This window comes from Panthera pardus, unplaced genomic scaffold (genome assembly GCF_024362965.1).
Source record: "Panthera pardus isolate Hobbes unplaced genomic scaffold, ASM2436296v1 HiC_scaffold_13, whole genome shotgun sequence".
Lineage (NCBI taxonomy): Eukaryota > Metazoa > Chordata > Mammalia > Carnivora > Felidae > Panthera > Panthera pardus.
Window position 1 is genome coordinate 172,763,351 of NW_026526688.1, and position 19,373 is coordinate 172,782,723.

General features: G+C 42.8%; 2 long non-coding RNA genes across 3 annotated transcripts; one reads left to right on the forward strand and one right to left on the reverse strand.

Annotated features, from left to right (window-relative positions):
- Positions 1-354: 354 nt before the first annotated feature.
- On the forward strand, positions 355-13,578 carry LOC109246377 (uncharacterized). 2 transcript variants are annotated; one of them, XR_008421801.1, is made up of 2 exons: positions 355-1,043; positions 13,412-13,578. It is a non-coding gene; the product is annotated as an uncharacterized LOC109246377 (long non-coding RNA). The 2 variants fall into 2 exon arrangements; XR_002071336.2 differs by lacking the exon at positions 355-1,043 and adding an exon at positions 7,318-7,410.
- Positions 7,181-13,943, reverse strand: LOC109246370 (uncharacterized). Its single transcript, XR_002071328.2, has 2 exons — positions 13,575-13,943; positions 7,181-7,352 (listed from the first exon to the last, which is right to left on the reverse strand). It is a non-coding gene; the product is annotated as an uncharacterized LOC109246370 (long non-coding RNA).
- Positions 13,944-19,373: the final 5,430 nt, after the last annotated feature.

Here is a 19,373-nt window from a genome sequence, read left to right on the forward strand (position 1 = left end):
CGGAACAGTTGACATAAACTCAAGATGGCAAACAATATACTGTGCTGTACAGGAACACTGTACTGGAGGAGGGTCAAATGATAAGGTTGCCAGCCTCAGCTACAACCCTCTTGTGATGCAAGCGGCTGCAGACGGTGCTCTCTGTACATGAGGTAAACCTCAGCCCCGCTTCCTTGGCTACAGCAGATTGAACTGAGAGTTGACGCCTGACCCAAAGGCAACCATTCATGGAATATCCAAGTAGCCAATGAAATGGGTTGATGCAAGAGCTCCGCCCCCGGTGGTCAGTTTCCTAGACGATGACCGGCCAGTGGAACAGAACCTCTTTCACGCAATTAGAATTTGGGACCTATTGGGTGTGGGAGAGGGGGAAGTAATGAAACGGTAGAGTGGAAATGGGCAGACACCCTGAGAACCGTCAGAAAGCCCTGTCCACATGGCGCTGGGAGCCATGACAAAACAGGAACAACGGCGTAGAGGAAAAGAAGTGCAGAGAGGGTTTGGCAGCGTGAGCAGAGAAAAGCAGAGGCAGAGCACAGCTGAGTCACTATACTGGCAGAGCATTAGAGAGGGAGCAACAGATGCCTACTGCTGAAGCAATGTCAAGAAAAACAGGTGGCTGGAGGTATACTGTGTCCTGAACGACATTCCCAGCTCCGCCAGGCAGCTGTTAAAACTGCTTCCTGCTCTTCCCCACTTCCTCCGGTATCCTTGCAATGAGCCACGTTAACCCGAGTCACCAGAGCACATCTCTCTTCCTGGCAACCTGAAAAAGCCTGATCAACGCCATGTAATATTCATATCTCTATTATGGCACGTATCAGGTGGCGTTATGATGATTTGTTTTTATGATTCTCCCTGACTACACTCCTTAAGGTCAAGAACTGGGTTCAGTGCCTTCTTAAAACATCCTCAGCAACCGGATAGTATACCAGCACATAGGAGGTGCTGGCGAATGGTTGGATGAATAACTGGAGAAAAGTGTGAGTGTGCATGTGGCCAAAAGAGCCATGGGAAGTTCAGTTAGCATTCCTCTAAAGGAGGTAAGTTTTTGGTTTTTGATTTTGTCTGCCATTCATTCGGGGGTACAAAACCATTTAATCTCATGAATTTTATTTGACACAACGGCTAGGCAAAAATTCCGCTTTAACTTTGTTGTAAATGAGCCACATTAATTTTTTAAATGTATTTATTTACTGAGCATTTATTGAGTCCTGCCTCATCTCAGACATTATACTAAGCTCTTAGTATACATTATACTGTGCTATATGAGGAGAAAGCATGCAATGAGACAGAGTCCCAGCCTTATGGAGCTTTTCGGTCTAGGAAGGAAATCATGTCATCCACACCAAGAAAAACAAAATAATGTAGCATGGCTGCAGTGGGGCAAAATACTAGGGAAACGTTGCTGAATGCCATTTTAGAGGAGACACTGGAAAGCTACATAGAAAAGGCTAGCTATTAAGGATGTAGCCGTATCTTTTAAAACAGTGGTTAATAATACTCTCTATATTGTCAGTTTAGTAAGACATGATCATTAAACCAAACTTTTCTTTTCTCTTTTCATTCATTTCCTTTCCTTTCCTTTTTTCTTAAGTTTATTTGTTTTGAGAGAGAGAGAGAGCACAAGCGGAAAAAAAGGCACAGAGAGAGTGAGAGAATCCCAAGCGGGATGCACACCATTAGCACAGAGCCTGACACGGGGCTCCATCCCATGAATCATGAGACCATCACCTGAGCAGAAATGAAGAGTCAGACACTTAACTGACTGAGCCACCCAGGCACCCCAAACCTAGCTTTTCAACATTACTTGGAATATAATAGGTTGTGAGCTCCCAAATTTACTTTTTTTCTGGTAATAGTTATCCCCAGTGTCAGAGCAAGGTGTTATTATTACTATTTCAATTGAGATGAGAAATCAATATTTTCTTCAAAAGGAAACTTTGCAAAATAGGACTCTGATATAAAAGTTACATTACTGGCTGATTTCTTTTTTTAATGTTGATTTTTGAGAGAGTGCAAGCAGGGGAGGAGCAGAGAGAAGAGGACAGAGGATCGGAAGCAGCTCTGAGCGCTAAGTCAATGAGCCGGATGTGGAGCTTGAGTTCTCCAACCTGGAGATCACAACCTGAGTTGAAGTCCCTCACACAACCTACCGACTAAGCCACCCAGGCACCCCAATGGCTGATGTTTATTAATAAGCCGAATGTGTCCAATTTGGCAATATGGGGTTATAATATCACTGTGCTTCCTTGCTGATAACATGTCAGCAGTTTGGTTGAAACTTCAGATTGTGACTCCAATAGCAAAACAACATGTATTTTACTGTATTCAAACTTTGAAGCTTAGTTACTGAGATATTGGAGTTAAAAAAAATGATATTGTTGAATTTATCATCATATATTACATTTATATTTGAGAAGCATCTTCCTGGAGAACACTCAGATTAGCAAAGGAGCCTCTTCATGGTTTCTGAAATTAAACTTTGAAATAGAATTTCCTGTTACTCAAACTTTCGGTCTACTTTCAACTCTGGCACAAATCTAACTGAAGAGTATCCTGGGTGTTCCAGGCATGCTGTCTAAAAAACGGTTACTATTTGCAACCACTCCCTTATGTGAATCAGGATTTTCTCAATCCTGTGCAAATAAAATAAAATACAGAAGCAAACTGAGTATTAAGACTGATATAAGCCTGTAATTGACATCCCTTATCCCTGATTTAAAGTTTTCACGTTATATTTGCACAACAGAGTCAACTGTGTTGTTTTTACCTGCTGGGCATCCCTCCTTCCTTCTGGTAGCAGCACCTCTGCTTCCCTCTGAGGCACCACCTGCCTCCTCGCTCCGTCCATGGGGACCCTGGGCTTATGCAGGACCCCCCAGGGCCACTCAGTAGGCACCATTGTCAGACCACAGTGACAGGTGAAGGGATAGGCATGTGAGCCAGGCCAGGCCACTGAGGCTTCATTCTGAGACTGTGTTGGGCTCTCATAGGAGGGAGATTGCAACTGATAAACATGGTCGTAAGCTCAGAGCTGCTGGGGCCCATCACAGGGAGGAAGCCCTTCTTGAGAATTGAGCAGCCAGTAGAGAGGGTGCTGAACTGCATTACAATGGGCAAAAAGCTTTGATCTATTCCTTTAGCCTCTCCTGAATCCCAGAACCACTTCGACTCAGGTCACGATCTTGAGTTTGAGCCTCGTGTCAGTCTCTGTGCTGACGGCTCAGACCCTGGAGCCTGCTTCGGATTCTGTGTGTGTCTCTCTCTCTCTCTGACCCTCCCCTGCTTGCGGTCCGTGACTCTCTCTCTCAAAAATAAATATTAAAAAATTTTTTCTTAAAAGTAAATAAATCTTTCTCATTCCCTACTTTTTGTTTCTTCCCTGAGTTAGTTGAGATTGGATTTTCTGTCACTTGCACTCGGAAAAAAATCTTCACTAATGTGCAAACAATGATCATTTTTCCCATTGGTTAATTTAAATTTTTTTTTTTTTAACGTTTATTTACTTTTGAGACAGAGAGAGACAGAGGATGAACGGGGAGGGTCAGAGAGAGAGAGGGAGGCACAGAATCTGAAACAGGCTCCAGGCTCTGAGCTGTCAGCACAGAGCCCGACGCGGGGCTCGAACTCACGAGCTGTGAGATCATGACCTGAGCCAAAGTTGGACGCTTAACCAACTGAGCCACCCAGGCGCCCCTCCCATTGGTTAATTTAAGAAGAAGCAAAATGTAATAAAGTTGAGATTATAAAAGTAAGTTTGTACCAATAAATCATCACTTCTCTTGGTTATATACATTTAGTTTCATGCAGGGATCACTTGACAAAAGCTCTGTTGAAATATAAAAATTTAAAAACAGATGTAAAATGCAAAAATATAACATGCGTACAACCCCCTGGCCTACAAAAATAAGGTCAAGTGCATGCATAGCAAGTCATTCCAGACCATTTGCCCCCCATCCTGACCTACCTTTCCAGCCTCAGGCCTTATACCCCCTCCTTGCTGGAATTCTAGCGCTCTCTCTATAGCTGCCTTTGCCCCTCAGCTCTTCAAAGTCTTGCTTAGCTTGTGTCTGCTCAGAATACCATGCTTTTCTATTGTTGGTTCTTTTACTCCTTCTTTATGGTTCAGTTAAATAGCACCTTTGCAAAGTCTTCCAGAATCTCCCCATGTAAAACGAATTGCTCTTCCTTCTGGTTGGCCGCCATCACGGTCTGACCTATGTTGTTGCGGGGGGTACATAAATGCTTTTGTTCTAATCCAGAGTCTCATGAGCAGGGTCTACTTCTTATTCATATGTGTATCCTTCTTGTTTCAACTCTGGCACCTAGTCAATGCTCAATGCATATTTGTCAAATGAAATGTCAATGCTGGGGCTTGGAGTAGCTTATACTCTTATTGCTCTCCTGGGTGCTACAGACCCTTCTCATCTAGGGTTCCGAGGGACCTGTATACACATAGTAGCAGTACCATCAACATTCACAGTCACTAAATACCATAAATGACCTGTGTGCCACCCATTCAAAGAGTCCCAGTCCAAGGATGACTTTTATTAGCTCTATTTATTGGTCCAAACATAAACTGCTTGGTTTTAATGGGGCCTTGAGCCAAATATAGTACTGCACAGATCAAAGAACCTCCAAGGCTATTCATTGTTGTGGATGCCACCATTCCCCATCAATTTGTATTTTGGCTTAGTGGTCTAGTAGTTTTCCCTGACTTGTCTCTATTTATCACAGGAATGGGAGATGCTTATCCAAGGAATTTACAAGTATTTCACAACACATTCAACTGTCAGGAGGCTTGCTTCATATCCAGCCATGCTGGGTGTGTCACCATCTTGGGGCATCACTCATGCCTTGTGTCACCTTCATTGGACTGCTTAATGGACTTGCGTGTTTTAGGCCGTCTGAGCTGACAGTGACTTCCCATGCTGCTTTCGTGAATATTAACCACTCTCAACTTAAGTTGGACTTGTTGGGCAGCATTAAATGTCCTGAAACTGTCCTTCTACTTTTCTTGATGGACTTTCTTGGGGATCAAGCACCCTGCCCCACTACCTGTTGAGGGAAGACTATGACAATGGACAATTTACCCTGTATAACAGTCAAGCCATCCTCAAGCTTGGAAGGGAATGCTTGTCTAGCAGAATTCATTTGTCTAACTGGTGGGTAATTGGTTTTGATAGCCCAGTTCCTACTGAATGATTAAGAATGTTTTCTTTGTGAAAACAGCCTTGGCAGAGGAGTGACAATAGACATGCTAGGGTTGTTGGGATGCCCCAGGGCCAGTCCAGACTCATCAACACCAAACTCCTACCTTTGGGGCTGAATTCTGCTGGATTGTCAGTGGGAGTAGGGAGGAGGCAAGGGAGGTGACGAGGTTCTATTCCCTTGGGCATTCCTACTTTGTTGGACAATGCAAGCAACTTGCAGGCTGGAGAACACTATTTGGGACATGTGCTAACATAACCACCCTGATTTTCCAGTAGTCAACACATCTGAAATCATTTTATTTTCAAATTGATCTTTTTTTTGTTGATTTGGCCATCTGTTGGTAACCCTCTCTGGGTTTACCCAGTTACCCCCTTCCTGGCAGTTGTGACCAGGGAGACATTACAGGAATCATAAAATCAAAGAGGGAGAGGGGTGCTTAGAGTACATGTGTTGCTTTTTGGGATTAAAACCTAAAGCATTCAGAAAAAAAAAAATTTCCCTCCCATTCTCTTTAGATCTTTTGTTGTTGTTTTATTGAAAATGCACAATTACACCTGTTTTAGAATGTGGAATGAAATAACTAAGAAAATATGATCATAAATGGCTACCCTGTGATCTTGGGAATCCATTCAGGGCATTCTATTGTTAAGAAAAGGGCAGGAGTTGGGGGTGCCTGGCTGGCTCGGTCCATAGAGCATGCAACTCTTGATCTTGGGGTTGTGTATTCAAGCCCCACATTGGGTATAGAGGTTATGAAGAAAGAAAGAAAGAAAGAAAGAAAGAAAGAAAGAAAGAAAGAGAAAGAAAGAAAAGAAAAATGGAGAAAGAAAGAAAGGGAGAAAGAAAGAAAGGGAGAAAGAAAGAAAGGGAGAAAGAAAGAAAGAAAGAAAGAACAAAAGAAAGAAAGAAAGAAAAAAGGCAGGAGTGTTGGAGTCTGCTGGGCATGGGTTCAAATCCTATCACTGCCAGGCTGAGAGACAGAATATGTATCAAAGTACACAGTTCCTAATAGTGTTGTTTTTTGTACTCAAAGAACATTTTAAAATGTGAAACTAAATAAAGAATATTATTCTTGAACCCTTGCTACGTATATACACCATGCAGGAGTAAACTGCTTACTATCCCCAGAGATTCCACCATCTTTGTAAGGGAAGGCAGTGGTCCGCAGCCCCTTCCTTTGCTCGCGGACTTCCCCTTGTTGCATTTCGATCTTGAGACTGGTGGATGTCTTCCCGTATCCTCAAAGGACTTATGGTTTAGTGGACACTGAGAGTAGCATCCACTTGTTCCTGCAGAGATTTGAAACAAGGGGCTTATTGGCCATCTCACTCAAAAGGCCCTAGACGGAGAGGAGAAGGAGGAAGTCAAGAGATTTGGGAGTTGGAAGGAGATGAGTACTCTCTGTATCTGCCTGGCAGAGGAAAAGCTCCTAAGTGCAGAAAACATAATGACTGCCTTTGTTTGCCGGAAGGTTGCTGGTGTCTTTGGTTTTCAAGTTTTTGCCTGCTTCTATGAAGCAGGGAGAAAGCAAAAGATGTTGGATTCCCTCGAGTCCAGCAATTTGTAATGCCATGATATTAAAAAATTATTTTCATTTGTTGGAATGCAAATTCAAGAGGGAAATGTGGGATTGTTGCGTAAATGCGTGGTATTTTTAAGCCTGGTAAGTCAAAAGCGTTATAACTTTGTAAGAAAGCCACAAAGTGTGAAACATTTTCATGCTATTAGCCTCATAGAGTCATCTTAATCATGTAATGCGCACTCAAAATATCGCAGGCGTTTCTCCTCCCGCCCCCTTTCCATTTCGAGTCGGGGAGGGCAAAAGAAAAGCCTTTTCCTCCCCTTATGCTTCAAAAAATGTTAGTAGCTACCTTCGTGTAATTGATTTTCATACGGAGGTAAAGGCACGTATTCCGCTTTGGCTTGAATGCCAGCTCCACCTTTTATTAGAAGCCTCTTAACCTTGCAGTGATGTGGTTTCGTATAAAATGGCGTTTTTGTGAAGATTCAGTGAGGGCATGTGTGAAGTGTTGGCAATGGAAGCCTTCTGTGACTGTAATCCATTCTTCTTCTATTCCGTCAATTTATCCTCACAAACATTTTATGAGGAAGATAAAGCAGGCGTCGTTAATGTCCTGGTGGGGAAGAGAAAGCTCAAAATGACACAGTACCTTTCCTGGGAGCACATATTTCGTAAGTTACAGAAGTGGGATTCAAATTCAAGTGTCTGGCTTTCCACCACATCTCCCCGAATCTCAGGAAATTCCACATTTTTTATATTCTCCTTAATGCTCAGGGAGTGAATTGAGTTCACCTATTGGCAGAATAGGGCTTCTTCACAAATATGTAATTATTGGTTGAATAGAACTAAGAAGCAGGTTTTTACCTAAAGTAGTATTTGGTCAACATTCCCTGATACGATATCACAGACATTCAAGCATTTTACAAGAATATTTTTCCCTTTTAGAGGCACCTGCTTGGCTTAGTCTGAAGAGTGTGCCGCTCTGGATCTTGGGGTTGTGAGTTCGAGCCCCATGTTGGGTGTAGAGATTACTTAAAAATACAAAAATTGGGGCGCCTGGGTGGCTCAGTCGGTTAAGCGTCCGACTTCGCTCAGGTCATGATCTTGCGGTGCGTGAGTTCGAGCCCCGCGTCGGGCTCTGTGCTGACAGCTCAGAGCCTGGAGCCTGTTTCAGATTCTGTGTCTCCCTCTCTCTCTCTGCCCCGTTCATGTTCTGTCTCTCTCTGTCTCAAAAATAAATAGATGTTAAAAAAAAATTTTTTTTTTAAAATACAAAAATTAAAAAAAATATATTTTCCTTTTTGGAGTAACCAAGTGTTTTATTATTATCTTTTAGGTTAGATTAAATAAAGACCACTGGTGCTTGAAACACTATTATGCCAAATCCACCAACTAAGTGTGAACAGGTTCACATGCCCGATGATAGAACACAAAAGCCACATTACAAATGATGCAGTCATTGAAAATGAAGCATTTGCACAATCTGAAAGTATAATTAATCTTGTAGCAGATTGATTTCCATATCTCTTGTCCATAACGTGGTTATTCTCACTTTTCATCAAAAAACTGAAGCCTGAATCACCCTCCTGGGGCCTGAAGAAGAGCATCTACGACAGGAAACTAAACCTTGGGAGACATCTCTTCATTTTGTTGAAACCTTGGAAGCCCCCGAGCTCGAAGGGGGTGGGGGGGGGGAGTGATGGTGAATCCAGAGGGAAAGGGAGGTAGTCAAAACCGGCTGCAGCCTGGAAGGACAAAGCTGAGGGACAGGAGCTGCAGGGACAGAGTGCTTGTCAGGAATAGATAAGGTTGCCGTGAGGAAAGTTTGTACTATTTCTTTTAAGTTTTAAGGAAATATTTCCAAGTTGATTTCACGGAATTTTATCACTGGGAGAAAATTTAGAACTTATGAGCCATTTTTTTTTCACTTTTTTTTTTTTTTTTTTTTGGTGGATTGAGACCCAGAAGGATCAGTAGTTTCCCCAATGTCATAGTGCAAGTAAAACATGGCCAAGTCAAGACTAGGTCTTTTGACTCCCTTTTTGAATGAATCCTGAACTTGGTACATTGTTGATACTCCACAAATACTGGAAAGAAGGAAGGAGGGAGGAAGGGAAAGAAAAGGAGGGAAGGAAGGAAGCAAGGAAGGAAGGAAGGAAGGAAGGAAGGAAGGAAGGGCTTTTTCATTTGTGGACCTCAGTTTTGTACCCCAAATTAAGAAAAAGGCAAAAGACATTGTGGTGGGCTTTGTAGCTGGGCACAGAAATTTAGAAAGCCAAGTTTCTAGTTATGGTACAGATTGAGAAATATCAGAGAAATGACCACACTTCTTTTTTAATTTTTCCATTTACCAAGGGATAATCATTCATCATCGATGTGTTTGATCAGAAGGTCAGGTTCTGAAGCCAGCCACAAGATGAAGGCCACAGATAATCAAAACTGCCCTTGAAACTCTCTTAGGGAGGAGCCGTGCCAGAAACTGGTATACTGTTTCTCAGCTAACACCTCCCCCCATCCCTGTCTCTCTCTTTCTCTCTGTCTCTCTCTCTCTCTCATATAATCAAACTTACAAAAGTTAAATGCATGTAAAATTTGCCTTCACTGTTCTACCTAGTCTACAGGGAAGACTGAACTAAGCACTAATAAAATATTCTAAAATCAAGATCTATATTAAGGGTATTTATTTAATTTGGTGGAGCATCTTAGTTAAAGAAGAGATGACTAGCCTCTAGAATCAGATAATTTTTTTTTTTTTTTTTGCTGCGGAGGCTTCAAAAGGGGGAATTTTTGTATGAATGTCCCTGAGAAAAGGAAAATGAATTTTATGACTACTGAATTTAGAGAAATTTAAATGCAAAAGGAAATCAATCTCTGCTGCCCTTGCCCTCCTCTCCCCCTCCCTTAAACAACAAAAACAAAATTCCTGGTTTTCTCCAACTTCCTCTTCAAGACTTGATTCAGGCATCAAAGCCTTCTGGGGCGACCAGTTTCCTCAACAAACTGCTTGTCGCTCTTTCTGCCTCCCTCTTCCTCTTCCTTTCCTTCCTCCTACCCACTTCTCCTCCTAAATCTCCATCTCACTCTTGTTTGTGTAGCAGCTCACAGTGGACACAGACCATGGTCTTAGGGAGGCCTTGGTAAAAATTTATTAAAAATTAATCAACTCCCGTAGACACTACAGAGGACTTTGGACAAAGATCTAGCTGATTTCCTGGAGCAGTACCTGGGGAATAATTTTTTTGGCTCCAAAAGGATGATATTTTAAGTTGTTATATATTTGCTGATCTTGGGGAGATTGTTGGAACCATCCAGTGTGCACAGGAAGCTTGGGCTCTTGGCCCAGTCGGCTCAGAGTCTAAATATTTGGAGGATGAATACTTGGAAGTGCATTTAAACATTTAAAGCATTTTATTTGTTTTTCCAGTAAGTTTCATTGTTAGTGTGATACAATTCTGCAGTAAGACTCTATCTGCTGAAGGCATAGGCCTCCTGGACAAGTCCGGGCCCAGGCTCCACCTTGAGTCTTGACTCAAAGCCAGAGGTGTATGTCTACTGGCCAATGTCCATGCCCCTGAAGTGGGTTATTATTACAGTCATTCACCATCAATGCCCATGTTCTAAAGCCATGTGAAGAGTCTGACCCAACTCTGCACTGAAACTAAGAATGGAACTTACACACACACACACACACACACACACACACACACACACACACATCATTTTCCAAACCAAATGCTGTAGTGGTTCCTTACTTTTGTCAGTACTGGATCTTTACTACTATTGCCAACTTTCAGCTCTACCCTGATGATCATCTGTGGTCCGTTTTCCTCTCCAGCCTACCAGGCAACATACCTCTGGGCTGGTAAATGCTTAGAGAATACAAATTAATATGAACGCATTAGATTATGTAAAACATAATTAGGGAAGCAAATTTGCTGTAAAAGCAGCCTATGTGTTTATAGAACTCTGAAGCAATTGTAAGCAATTGGAAGACTGTCCATGTTTTTTAGACCCACAGATATACTCTAGAACCTAAATTACATGAACTGTTTGCCCATCCCAATCAAATTATCTAGATAATTGCTAAATACCTACTTTGCTGTGCTATAGAGTCACAAGCTCTTGTTGTCTCAATGGGGTGGGAGCGAGCATCGAGTTCATTTCTGAAATTTGAAGTAGAAACGGGTGGGGTGGGGTGAGTGTGGGTGTGCACCTGGTCTGTTCATTGCCACGGCAAGGTGTCTTAGACAACACGGTAATAACCGTCTTGATAGAATTGGGGATGTGATAGCAACAGTAAAAATTATATTAAACCGGGCCTGATGCCAGACTGTCAGCCTCAGATAAACAAAGTACAAGAGAAACATTTCAAAAGGGACTTTTGTGAATCAAGGAAGCAAAACAGGCCAGAGAGGTACTCGCTTGAAGGGACAATGCTTTCACCTCTTTGCAAAAGCTTTGCCCGACCTAATTAAAATGCCCAATCTAATTAAAAATCTAACCGTAATCCCTCTGGAAGCCTCTTGCTCCACCCCTTTCCATTGTCAAGATGCTCAGTAGGGCATCCCACAGCTGAAAACTTATTGAACCGGAGTCTATTTGAGCACACACATATAATTCCTAGCCGACTGAGTTGGAGCAAGGACGCTGGTGATTCGTCCAGTGGATGGTGGTGTCTCACTCAGCAATGATGTATGACGTGGATTCGTACAGAGTGGCCATCTGCCATCGGGGAGGGCGGTAGACAGAATCTGTTCCACTGTGGCAGATGATTCCCCAGTGCTGGCCAGCTGGCTTAAAGTGGACGAAGTTGGACAGGCCAAGTGATGCCCCAGCAACCCTCTGGGGAAATAAGTCAAGGGCTTCTTCCTTATGTGCCTAAATTTATTTCCGTCTTCTTCACTCAAACACGTACCCCACGGAGCTGACGTGAAACAATATAATTTGGAATGTGGGGAAGAGAGAGGAGGCATGTGCCCATCATAAGGGCTAGCATTTGCTGGTCTTAATAGGAGAGGTAACACTGAGTTTCCTGGTAGCCTGGGCAAAGAGGAGACCTGATAAATCATAGTTCATGTTATCTGAGAAAAGAAGCAAAATCGTTTCTTGGAAGAAATAAAGCTTCTGAACACAGTTGTCAAATCTATTTTTGACATTTGACTTGATAGGGCGGAGAAGATAAATTTTTCAGAGTATATGTAACAAAATGTCAAACTACTTGAATGCTCAGCCTTCTGGCAGGGAAAGGACCAGAACACAATGAATAATGAGAAGTAGGCAGCATTCAGCAGTTCTGAGATTGGTTGATTTAACTTTGCCCTCTAACACTTGCCTCTCAAATTCTATGTCAAAGAAGTATCTGCACCCCCAAGTTCATTGCAGCCTAATTTTTTAAAGTGTTTTTTTTTCAGATACAAATTTAACACTGCAATTAAAACCTAGTCTTGAATGTCTTCATATTCAAAACACAGGGCACTTACTTTTCTCTGCATTGTTAGGCAAAAACATAAAAAATATAAATATTTGTTTCTACTCAGGAAGGAAGACAATCAATAGAAATATTTTCTTTTTTAATAGAAATATTTTCTAGGGCGCCTGGGTGGCTCAGTTGGTTAAGCATCTGACTTCAGGTCAGGTCACGATCTCACAGTTTGTGAGTTCAAGTCTCACACTGGGTGAGCTCCAGCCCTACTCAGGGTCAACACAAGCCCCGCTTTGGGTGAGCCCCGCTTCTCTCTCTCTCTCTCTCTGTCTCTGTCTCTCTGCCCTCTACTCACTTGTGCCCTCTCTCTCCCTCTTTCAAAAAAAAAAAAAGAAATATTTTCTAATTTATTCTTCATTGCATACCCACATATATACTCACTTGCACAAATTCACATTCACCAAAAAGAGCCCCCCCCCAATAAAAACAAAAATAACAAAATAATCCTTCAAGTCATATCTACACTTTGCATTTAAGCAAACAAACAAAGATCCTGGGAGTAAGTGCAAAATGCAAAGCTCATTGAAAGAAAAATGGGGAACAACATTATTAATATACTAAGTATTAATAGATGGTGTTCTCTGCTTCTCTAGAACTTTGGAACCATATTTGTGGCCACAGTATTTACAATTACAAAGACGTGGAAATAATCTGAGTATCCATCAATGGATGAATTGGATGAGAAAATATGGAGCATATATGCAATGGAATATTATTCAGCCACGAGAAAGAAGGAAATCCTGCCATTTGCAATGGCAAATGGACCTGGAGGGCATGATGCTAAGTGACATAAGTCAGACAGAGAAAGACAAATACTGTCTGATCTCCCTTATATGTCGAATCACAAAGGAAGGAAGGGAGGGAAGGAGGAAGGTAGAAAGGGAGGGAGGAAGGGAGGGAGGGAGAAAAAAGAGAAAGAAAAAAACAGAAATTCATAGGAAAAGAGACCAGACTTGTGGTTACTAGAAGCCAGGGATGCTGGGTAGGGAAATTGGAAGAAGGTAGTCAAAAGGTACAAACTTCCAGTTATAAGATAAATAAGTCCTAGGGATGTGATGTACTAAATAATGACTAGAGTTAACATTGCTCTATAGTATGTAGGAAAGTTGTTAATAAAGTCCTAACAGTTGTCATCTCAAGGAAAAAAAAACCAAACATTTTTTTTTTCTTTTTTTCTTTTCTATCTGTAGGAGATGATCAACGTGAACTAAACTTATTGTGGCTATCATTTCATATGTCAATCGAATCATTACCCCATACACCTTGACCTTATACAGTGCTGTACGTCTATTCTATACCAATAAAACTGAAAGAAAAAAAAAAAGACCAACCTAATAAAATATTGATTTTTACCTTTTTCTCTTTGTATATCTGTATTTTCTACAATTTTCCCACAGTGAAGGCAGAGGGCATTGTCATGCAAACGTGCTGGTTCTGAGTATCTTGGACCTGAGATCCTTTCCTCGCCCTTTCTCCCCCGGCTTGGATTCAGGGCGCCTGACGCTCCAGGCTCACGTTCTCAGGCCCCTTGTCAGCCGGCTCCTAACCGGGTTTGGCCCACAGGAGGGTCTGGTGGGCGCGTGGAGAGCAGGAGGAAGGGGAAGTCGGGGTGTTTCTCCCTCTCCCGCTGTACTGAGGTGGCGTCTCTGGCAGCTGCTGCCTCTCTCCCTTGGCTCCAGCTCCCGGCCGGCCGGAAGCCTGTCATAGTCCCAGCTTCCTCTGGGCAATCCCGGGCCCTGGGCTTGGGTGGCACCACCTCCTCCCTTTGTCTCTCCAGCCCAGGAGCGGCGGCAAGTTCCTGCTGTGGCTGGTCTCTGGATTGCCTCACAATCCCTTGTTTGGCTTCTCCATTTCTTTCATCTCCTTGCATTAAATTTCCTCTGTTTTAAATATTCACAGTGGTTCCTGTCTTCCTAGCTGAGCTCTGACACAAAGAAACAAAAATGTGTTTGAAACACAAGTGAACAGAGCAAAGAATGTAGAAGAATTTGAGTCGGAGAAGGTCAAGAAGCATGTCCAATCGCGGTGCGCCAATTGGAAAGGGCTTCTGGTCACCTAAGGACTTTTTTAGGCACATTTATACACACACACACACACACACACACACACACACACACACAAATAGCAGTTTTAGTTAGAGTTGTCGGCGCTGGGAGTAAAGGATAACAGTACGTAAGATCCAGGGGAAAACAAAAACAAAACCAAACCAAAAACTGAACAAACACAAAGGATTCAGAGTTCTAAGTCATGAATTCAAGTTCCGACGTGTGGTGGGTATTGTGGTTGACTCTGCAGCACCCATTCCACCCCTCCCTCGCGGCATAGCAACCGTGGGGTTTGGAGGAGACCGATCCAATCCCCAGCTCTGGGCAGTGGCCTCGATCGACGTGGTCATTGGCTCACGCATGGATATGTATCCCGTCCTAAGCCAATCAGCATGTGGCATTCCCTTGGTCCCTGATGTGATTGGATAAAGAAGTCCTTTCTCCTTAGCGTGGTAGGACCTGAACCGGCTTCAGCATTTGCTACTAAGTGGAAAAAGAGCCTGAGGACAAAGCTGACACACAAAAAAAGGGTGAATCCAAGAGAGTCAGAATAAAACAGAGCAGGATTTCTAATCAAACTGTGCCGGAAGCCTACTGCCCCACAAGACTTTTTCTGTTACAGGAATTTCTACATTTCCTTTAGTGTTGAGTTCATTTTGGCTTGTGTTTTCTGTTACTTGTAGCCAAAAGCATGCCAGTGGATACATGGAAATGTTGTCTCACTGGCTGTGTGTCCTTGGGCCAGTCACTTGATCTTTCTGGTCCTCAGTGTTCTCATTTATAAAATGGAACTATTAAAAGCAAAAAAGGAAAAATAAATAAATAAAAAATAAAAAAAAAATAAAATGGAACTATTAAGACAGTTTACCTCAAGGAATTTTTGTGAGGATTAAGTGAGGTAATAAATGAGAAAGTGCTTTGGCAATTGTAAGCAGTTATTTAAATCTTTTTGTTATCACATAAAATTTTACACATAACACATTATCACACATAATGTGTTTTGCTAATATATAATTTATTTCCATTGTTAACATCATTTTACGTCCCTCCTACATATACAGAACTTATTTTATCAAGCATATAGTTCTATAATACCTGCTTTATTGCTGTATCACAAGGGTCATCAGGACTAATCAGCAATAACCATTATTTCACTCTACAGCTCTAAATCATTTACTTTTGAAGTCCCAGGTGACCTATGGAAGCTCGAGAGGGCTTACCTCAAAACTCTCAGCCACGCGGAAATGAATTGAGTAACCCTTTGTGTGACCCCCTCGGCACTCACTTGTAAACGTGCGGTTTTGTCATTGCCGTCTGGAGCGGAGCGTGCAAGCGGGCGCGTGACATTCCGCCCCACGTATGAAAGTTTAGGTGCGTCCGAGAAGGACCAGTTGGTCACTTCTGCCCTTGCATTTTCGTGGAGCTGCTGCCCCGAGGATGTTGGGAACGTGAAGGGTAGTTTAGGCGTGAACCTTCAAGAGGGCTGTAAAACCAAGAATTCCCAGGAAAGCGGCACACGGCTGTGTAGATTTTTGTAATAACAAAATATGAAGGGCAATTAATTTATCAAGGCTAATTAGATAAGCTCTCTAACAATTAGGGCGATGGAAATAAAGCTACAAAAGGAGTATGCTTTATGTGTGTTTTCCCTCCAATAACTGGCGTATTTTAGGACAAGACCCAGTATGGCCTTGTGAACGTGACAGGTCAGGGCAGGCAGGAAGTGACTGGGTCTGAGAACTGGGGCGGGGACAAGCCCAGGGGACCGGAGCTGCAAGTGCAGCCTTGGTCTTGGTCGCCCAGCACGGCTGGTGTAACTCCCAAATGGGCCTCCAGCTCCCCCTTCTCCTTCTGCCCTCCCAGTGAGCCGGCTCTGGTCCCCATCCTGTTTCACTGGTGCTAGTCTCTCTGCCCCCAGGCTCACCCCCTCACTGCCCCCAACTCACCTCTAGTCTTCATCCCGCTGTAATGTTAACAGTCATTTTTAAAAATTATACTATGCTGCCCCACCCCCACCCTCCCTTAAAACTTTCACTGGCTCCCTATGGCTTGTCCTATAAAGCCCAGCCTCCGAGCATGGCCAGACATTGTAGGGTGTGACTCCTCTGAACAACCAACCCCGCTTCTCTTCCACCCACCCTTTCTCACCCTCCCCAACTTCCTTCCAAACCAAATCAGAGATGGTCAGAACTCTTTAAGGCCAGTGGTTATCACATTTTTATGGTCATATGAATTACTAGTTTAAAATACAGTTTCCTGGGCCACATCCTCACAGGATTATTATCCAGAGGACTGGGCCTGAGAATCTGAAATTTCCTAAGAACTTTGGCCAAGCCAGTTTCCGGTGGCCCTTGGACAGCCTTTGGAGAAACATTGTATGATATCACTTGACACATGGGTAGACCACTTCTTCCCTCCTACATCTGCCTCCACTAGAAGTGCTTGTGCCAGGGGGGAAGGCACTGGGAGGGGGCAACCTTCAGGTCTTTTGAGCTGTTTCCCCAGGATCTGACACAGTGCTCAGCATGCATGAATCTCTTGATGTGTGCTAAGCGAATAAATGAACCCCAGCAGAACCAGTATCTTGAAAATAAGAAACGGATAGGAATCAGGGACCAGGGCACTCCGGAAATGTTGGAGATGCGAGGGTGCCTTGGGGGAGTTGTGAATAAACAACACTGGTCCCTGGGCACCAGGTGGAAGGAGGGTCCTGCTCTGTGGTGGTGGAAGGGAGGGGGTTAACAATGGCATATTAAGGCGGGGAATCTGGCACAAGGAAGGACAATAGGACTGTTAGCCTGGGAGGGGTCTGGAAGACTATACAGTCAGCCTCAGGCTAGAAAAGGCTGGTTTGGTTCTGGGTTCCAGATGATTGCTCTAGAAAGCAGCAGTTGGCAATTTTGTCTGCCAGTTAGGTTGACCTGGAGCAGTGTGTTTGGAACCACTTGAAGAAACAAAAGTCAGATTTTCACGCTCTAACCCAGAGTCACTGAGTGAGACTCTGCACATGTGTGGAAGGGACAGCAAAATCTTTATACCAGGCGTTCTGAAACTTTACCATCATGTGTCTGTGTTCGAGGTTTTCCCCCCATAATTATCCTGGTTGTCACCGGGTGGGCCATTTCTATTTAAAGAATCACATTTGTTTTTGTTGTTTTTTTAGCTCAAGGAAACCTTTTCTATTATTATTCCTTTGCTTATCTCTTCAGCTCCGCCTCTGTTCTCTTTGTCTGTAACTTCTATTAGGTGGATGATGGAATTTCTGGGTGTAACTTCTAAAAATCTCCTCTTATTTTACTATTTCGATTTCTCTTTTCTTTTTTTTTAAATTTTTTAAAATGTTTATTTATTTTTGAGAGAGACAGAGACAGAATGCGAGTGGGTTGGGACAGAGAGAGAGGGAGACACAGAATCTGAAACAGACTCCAGGCTCTGAGCTGTCAGCACAGAGCCCGATGCGGGGCTCGAACTCACGAGCTGCGAGATCATGACCTGAGCTGAAGTCGGACGCTCAACTGACTGAGCCACCCAGGCACCCCTCTCTTTTCTTTAGTACAGTGTTCTGGAACAATTTCTCAGCCCACTCTGCTAGCTAAGGGTTACATCCTGCTGGGTCTTTTCTGTTATTCAGCACATCTACTGAGATTTATATTTCGATAATGTATTATTCATTTTTACAATCTCTAAATACTTATCATCACAATAGCCTTTTCTTGCTTAGGGAACATATTATCATTTCTTAGTTCTTTATAATATTCCATGTACAGTACTTCTTTCAAAATTTTCTTCTGCTTATTTTATTTATACTGTTTCTTCAGGTGTTGGTTTTTAGATTTGTTTAGTTTGGTTTTCTTTCATAATTTTGGTTTTCCTTAAATATTTGGTGATTCTGGATTGTGCACGCGTTTTTGTATTTGATAACCTATGTTTCTTCTAGATCAGGGCCAGCAAACTATGACCCATGGGCCAAATCTGGCTGCTGCTTGTTTTGAAAATAAAGGTTTTTTTCAACACAGACACGCTCATTCATTTACATATCATCTTTTATGCCAGGATGGCACTGAACAGTCCACAAAGCCTAGAATATTATCAGGCCCCTTACAAAAAAAGTTTGCCAGTGCTGCTGGATCTAACCATCACTTTACAGGAAATACAAGTCAGAGAGGAACATAGCAATCAATGTTGTTGATACATCAACCAAAGCAGACTATAAGTTATTTTATAAGATGAAAGACGCAGTTTCTTCACAAATAAATTACATAAAAATGAAAAAGAAAAAGAAAATTGATGTGAATTAAACAGTATTTAATAGAAATATCATCCAAAAGCAATGTGTGACCCTTGTTTAGATCCTAATTTGAATAGGTGAAACATAAAGCACATTCTGAAATACTGGGGGGTTGGGGGGGGGATTTGAACATGAACCAGGGGTTCTGATTTTTACTGATATGAAACAAATGACCTTATCACTTAACGGAATAAAACAACCACCACGTTATGTTCGTAGGTTCCGTGGATCAGAAATTTGGACAGGGCACAGAAGAGACGTCTTCTCTCCTCCACCATGTCTGGAGCTTTGGGAAGCCTTGAAAGGCTGGGCTCAGCTGGAGATGTTGAGCGGACACGTACAGACAGCCCATCATGTGGCTGAATTCTGAGAGGGGCCGTCTTGAGAGGAGTTTCTAGATTAAATACTGCAAGAGGACCAGGTGGGATTAGGAGACCTTTCTGACCTGGCCTTCGGAGCCGGGCAGCATTTCCACTGTCATATTCCATCGCTCCAGTGAGTGACTAAAGCCGGGCCCGGAGTCAAGAGGAGGAGATTTAGACTTCCCCTCGGGATGGGGGCGTGGCAAGTTCATCCTGCAGAAGATGGGAGCCGTAACTGCATTGTGTTTGGAAAATACAATCTGCCACAACTGGCTGTTAGCTGATATTAATGTTATTGCCTTTTTTCTCCGGGGGTTGGTAATGTTTCCATGGATTTGTTTTTTAAAAAGTTCTCTATAGGTTAGAGTCACATGGTATTTTTTTTTTCATTTGTTTTACATTTATTTATGTTTGAGAGACAGAGAGACAGAGCACAAGTGGGGAGGGGCAGAGAGAG